This window comes from Tupaia chinensis, unplaced genomic scaffold, assembly GCF_000334495.1.
Source record: "Tupaia chinensis unplaced genomic scaffold, TupChi_1.0 Scaffold143823_1, whole genome shotgun sequence".
Taxonomy (NCBI): Eukaryota; Metazoa; Chordata; class Mammalia; order Scandentia; family Tupaiidae; genus Tupaia; species Tupaia belangeri.
This window is the reverse complement of record NW_006203673.1, coordinates 512,037-516,942: the sequence shown is the minus strand read 5'-3', so window position 1 is coordinate 516,942 and position 4,906 is coordinate 512,037. Positions and strand designations below refer to the sequence as shown.

The following is a 4,906-nucleotide window of genomic DNA, read 5'->3' as shown; positions in this document are numbered from 1 at the left end:
GGGGGGGGGGCCCCCCGCCAGCGTGCCCTTCTCCTCCCAGCCTCCCAGAGCTTCTGGAGCAGACGCACGAAGACATGCCCGGCCCGCGCCCACGGATGCACATGTGCATACGCAGCCTCCTTGGCACTGCACCCTGCTCCTTCCTCTGCCAGGCTCCTCAGGGCGGCCCGTGCGTGTTGCCATCTCCCCGCACTCCACCGCACGAGCCTAGGCCCTTGCTCAGCCTGGGGAGGCCACAGCAGGACTGCAGACATGCCTCGGCCTTCTGGGGCCCGGTGGGGGGCTGCTTCCCTGCACTCGTCACACCGCCCCCGCGGCTGAGCTCCCTGGCCCCTGCAGTGCCCCCTGGTCACACAGCCTCCCCAGACCTGCTTATTTGTTCTAGTTTGCTACAAGATGCGCACACTGGCCAAAGAGGCGTGGCTGGGAGAGGGGGATGCCGTGCTGCAAGCCCTCTTCCTCTGTCCTCCCGAGCCAGTGTTTTCAAGCTGCCGGACCAGGGCTGCAACCATGCTGTCGGCCACCTCCAGGCCACTGCAGGTCTCTTGGGCTCACATTTTTTTTTTTTTTGGAGAGATTTCGCTATAGGGCGCGTCCGCTCGCCAGACAGAGAGAGACAGAGAGACAGAAAGCGAGAAATCACCCCCCGGGGGGATGGTCACGCCGCAATCCCTTCTCCTCCATTCTCCTCTCGGGATCTTGGGCACACAAGCACACGCACCCGGCATGAGTTTTAAGCCACCGGGTCCGGGACGCGAACCACGGTCGACTACGTGGGAGCCCAGTGACATAGCCATTACTCCAACTGCTGGTTCCCTTGGGCTCATATTTTAAAACAAAAATCTATTAATTATTATTTTAAATTTGCTATAGGGTTCACGTGCTCACCAGAGAGAGACGAAGAGAGGGAAAGTGAGAAAAGCAAGTCTCTAGGTCTGGGACTCGAAACGTGGTCAACCATGTACGAGTCCAGTGCCTTAACCGCCATGCCACCTGCTGACACCCCAGGCTCACTGGGCTCTCCTCTCTCAAATTCCATTTGCTGGTCCCTGCTGCCTTTGCCACACATAGGCTCACATGGCCGGTGTGCTGATCACACCCCTGGTACCCCAAATCCCTGTCCACGGTGTGGGGAGGGGCACTGCCTCAGTGGACACTTCACAGTAGGGGACCCGTCCACTCAAGTCCAGGCCCTGCTCTGTGTCTGGGGAGGGGGCCCACCTCTAATTGCAAGACTGAGCCCTGGACTGGTCACCCTCCTGCTGGCCAGGCAAGTGACTCTGCTGACACAGCACAGGCCTGAGTGCCAAGCGCCGTGAGGGGTTCTGGGCATTGGACGAGGTGCCACTGCTCTGCGGCCAGACCCAACAGAGGCAGCTCTGGAAAGAGCAAGGCCGGGGCACGCGGGAGGGTGGAATTGGAGCCCCGATGTGACACTGGTGCCCTGGGACAGCAGCTTCCTCAGGCTGGGCCGGCACATGGCCTCCCGGGCAGAAGCGTTACCCAAGCGTAAGAGGTGCCCGAGGTGGCGGCTTGGCTGCAGGCAGCAGAGGACGGCAGTTGTTCCCCCAAGGGCTGCGAGGTCGGCAGGAGCCTCTGCGCCTCCTGTCCTAGCTGGCCCATCAGCACCGGCCCCGCGCCCCGACCGTCACCTGCTGGGCCCCTCAAGAGCCCCACGCCCTGCATCCCAGCAGGCTCTACTTCGTTCTCACCTCTTGGAGCGTGCGAGTCTAAACACCACACGCTCTCACCTGTAGGGACAGCCACTGTGCAGGTGCGCAAAGACCCCGCGGTCCTGGGCAGGTGACATGCACACAGCCCAGACGTGCTCTCTGAGGTAACGAGACTCACACGGGTGGGCTGGCGCTCCATGCTACTCAGAGCTGGGCCAGGTGGTCGGCACACACTGGGGAGGTGGGAGGTGTAGGAGGCTGGGCCAGGCGGTTGGCACGCACTCGGGGGGCGGGGGGTATAGGTGGCTGGGCCAGGCTGTTGGCACGCACTCGGAGGGTGGGGTGCGGGGGTGTAGGCTGCTGGGCCAGGCCGTCGGCACGCACTCCGGGGATGGGCCCCAATAGCTGGGTCCATACGACCCCACCTGAGCAAGGCAGCTGGCACTCCCCACAAGCCCCTCACAAAGGTAAGGCGGCCTTCCCTTTGCGGAGCAAAGCCCCCCCACCAGCCCTTGACCTCAGACCCCTTTCGCATCACCAAGAACAGGGAAGGCCTGGGAAATGGGGGGCAGCGAGCCAAGGAACCCGGCTGTAGCAGGTGCCCTGGAGGCCACCGTGGAGCCAGTGGGTGTCGTCCTCCCACCACGGTCGGCCGGCTACTCCTGTGCTGCTTGGCCCTGCACACAGGCACCTCCTGCCCCAGGTCCGCCTCGCTCAGGGCCAGCCCTCCGACGGGCAGTGTCCAAGCACCAGGCCGGGGCAGCACCTCTGCTGACCGAGCGGCCTCCTGGCAGCCATGTGCCCTGGTACCAGCATGCGAGGCCACGGCCGTGGGCAGACTGCGTGGCGGGTCAGTAATGGGGCTCTCTCCCCACGAGGTGGTGCGGGCCGGCTCCCAAGCACTCACGTGTGCCTCCGGTGGAACTCGAGGGTCTTCTCCAGACAGGGCCCCTGGCCGGGCAGGTACGCGTGGGTCCCGAGGTGCTCCCGGTCCACAGCTTCGTCGTAGTCGCCGACCTCCGCTGGGACGAGACAGACAAGTCAGTCTTCACTTGGAACACGCATGTCTGCACAGACACCAAGTCGGTCCTCACTTGGAACACGCGTATCTGCACAGACACCAAGTCGGTCCTCACTTGGAACACGCATGTCTGCACAGACACCAAGTCGGTCCTCACTTGGAACACGCGTGTCTGCACAGACACCAAGTCGGTCCTCACTTGGAACACGCGTGTCTGCACAGACACTGACAAGTCAGTTCTCACTTTGAGCACACACGTGTTTGCAGACACTGACAAGTCAGTTCTCACTTGGAACACGCGTGTTTGCATAGACACTGACAAGTCAGTCCTCACTTTGAGCACACGCACGTTTGCACAGACATGAACTTACACGCATGTCACTGTAGGTCTGCAGGAAAAGAACAGACTCCTAAAAATCAGACTTTGTATTTTATTTTTCAAGTATTTTACTCTGTGAAAAAGGTCAATTAAATACAGGTGTGGAGGCCAAAATGGTGTAACAGTTATGTTGCCGGACTCCCACAGTCAACTGCAGTTTGAGTCCCGGACCTGGTGGCTTCAAACACACACTGAGTACGTGTGTGTGCCCAAGATCCCGAGAGGAGAATGGAGGCGGCGGCCATCCCCCCAGGGAGTGGTTTCTTGCTCTCTGTCTCTCTGGCAAGCACACATCCTATAGCAAAAGTCTCTCTTAAAAAAAGGGCAGGTGTGGAGACAGCGTGGCCACCCCGGTGAGGCCGTGGAAAGCGGGGGAGCAGGAGCTGAGAAAGTGCGTCTGTGGCTTTCCGAGCCTCGCGTGCGTAAGTTGTCTCGAGACCCCAGGCCCAGGAGGGCCCTATTTTATTTGTTTTAGGAAAATGTTTCAAATTGGTTTTTCCTCCAGAGCACTTAAAATTTCCCCTAAGGTCTCTTTGGAATTCCATATATTTTAAGGCTTACAGGTGTTTTAAGAACAGGAAATCCCCAGATTTTGGACAACACACTTTTGTTCTGAAATCCTCGGAGGTTGAGTGCAGTGGAAGGCCCCTGTGCCCATCTGGTGCGGCCTGGTCTGCATGGCCCACACTCTGACCTGCACAGTTCATGGACGGCCCCTCAGCACCCTTTACGGGAAAGACCCTGAGCCGAGGGGAATCGCCCACCACGTTTTGCTGTGCTGCCCCTTCAGCCCAAGTAGCGCACTTCCGGGGTGAGGCGAGACAGACAGTGATGGACGAGCGACTGTCCAAACTGAACCCAGAGCCGGTGGGTGTCTGGGCAGCATGGCTGAAGTACCTGAAACCCGGGCCCGACAAGCCTGCAGGCCGAACAAGAAGATAGCGCTTTGGAAACGTCTATGTTCCTTCTCTTCTCATTGCTAGAGGGTGTGTACGCTCACAGAAAGGGAGAGAGCGGCTGGTGGGGTGTGGCCATAGGTGACCCCCCCTCCCCACGCACATGTGTGCCTGCTGTGGGTTTGGTTTTGTTGAGAGATTTTTGCTATAGGGCGCGTGTGCTTGCCAGAGAGACAGAGAGAAAAGGAGACATCAGCCCTTAGAGGGGACGGCCACACCATAATCCCTTCTCTCCATTTTCCTCTCAGGATTTTGGGCACACACGCACATGCTCCTGCTTGAGTTTAAATTGCTGGGTCCAGGACTTGAACCGCAGTTGACTATGTAGGAGTCCAGCAACATAACCACTAACCACTACGCCATCTGCTGTTTCCCCTGGCGTGTTATTCAAGCTTCTGATCTGGGGTTTGAGCCACGGCTGGCCACGTGAGATCCTGCTCCCCAAGGCTGTGGGCCTGGTCCCACTCTGGAAACCTTTTCTTTTTTAAGGAAGGATTTTTCTATAGGGCACATGTGCTTGCTGGAGAGAGGCAGAGACAGAAAGCAAGAAATCACCCCCGAGGGGGTGGCTGCACCGCAATCCGTCTCCTCCATTCTTCTCTCGAGGATTTGGGCATGCATGCACATACGCCCAGTGTTTTAAGCCACCAGGTCTGGGCCTCGAATTGTGGCCGACCATGTGGGAGTCCAGTGATGTAACCTTTTTGCCATCTGCTGGTCCCCACTCTGAAAACCTTTAGCGGTCGTTACCAAGTCCCGGGGGCAGGAGGGAAGCCCAGGACCACGCTTGCAACTTGGTATGCCTGGAGAGCCCACGTGGACGCTTCCTGGTGCTGCCGACAGCAGGGGCTGTGCCAGGCCCCGGCAGGGCACCCCC

General features: G+C 59.3%; 1 protein-coding gene across 1 annotated transcript in view; it reads right to left on the bottom strand.

The window, feature by feature from the left end:
* The window catches only part of FARP2 (FERM, ARH/RhoGEF and pleckstrin domain protein 2), a 107,146-nt gene that overhangs the window by 47,847 nt on the left and 54,393 nt on the right, over window positions 1-4,906 (bottom strand). The window lies entirely within an intron of this gene.